The sequence below is a fragment of the Talpa occidentalis genome, unplaced genomic scaffold (assembly GCF_014898055.3).
Source record: "Talpa occidentalis isolate TD23 unplaced genomic scaffold, MPIMG_talOcc4v2.1 talOcc4.11, whole genome shotgun sequence".
Classification (NCBI taxonomy): Eukaryota; Metazoa; Chordata; class Mammalia; order Eulipotyphla; family Talpidae; genus Talpa; species Talpa occidentalis.
This window is the reverse complement of record NW_023601104.1, coordinates 63,449,786-63,450,605: the sequence shown is the minus strand read 5'-3', so window position 1 is coordinate 63,450,605 and position 820 is coordinate 63,449,786.

The following is an 820-nucleotide window of genomic DNA, read 5'->3' as shown; positions in this document are numbered from 1 at the left end:
CTCTCCTGCCGCCCGCTGCTCCCCTCAGCAGTGTATTTCATCACTCTGCCTGTTCTGCTCCCCACTCTGGCTCTGGTGAATTCTCTCACCCTCCCGTGCTTCCGACTGTACCCCAGTGCTTGTATAAATAAATAAACAAATAAATAAATAAATAATAAATCTTTTAAAATAAATAAATAAATAAAAGTAGATCTTAAATGTCTAATATTTTAAAAGTACTAAATCAGAATTTTTCATCAGAAATGCTCAGTTATAGGCATGAAAACATAATTACTGGAAGGTAAAGTTAGCAATGTTTTACAGTGTTAGTTAAAGCAAAGAATTCTTTTTGAAATCACTTCCTCTGACTCAAATATTAAAGGAAGAAGTCAAGGGACCCTTTATTCCCACTCTTTACCTTTTCTAAGTGTTTAGAACATTACCTGGCAACATATAAGTGTTGTTATTGCACAAGTCTGTTCTTCAATACAAGTATCTGACCATATTTTTAATACTTCAACTCCCTCAGAGCCTCAAAGGATGACCAAGTCCACTGCAAGCAGTTGTAATATTAAAAAACTATTTCTTGCATTGAGATAAAATACAAACTGGTTTTCTCCCAGCCCACTTTGGTAATTCAGTACAACTTCTATATAAAGCTCTTCTGTAGGACAGCAACTGAGATATTTGAAAGTAACACCTTGTCCATTAACAATTCAACTGACATCCTCATTAGGCGCCATGAATTCACTCTCTTCACCCACTAGAATGGCCTATTCTGGACAGTCTAATCAGTCACTGTGCCTCCTAAATTATGGCATCAGAATTGGACACAGTTTTG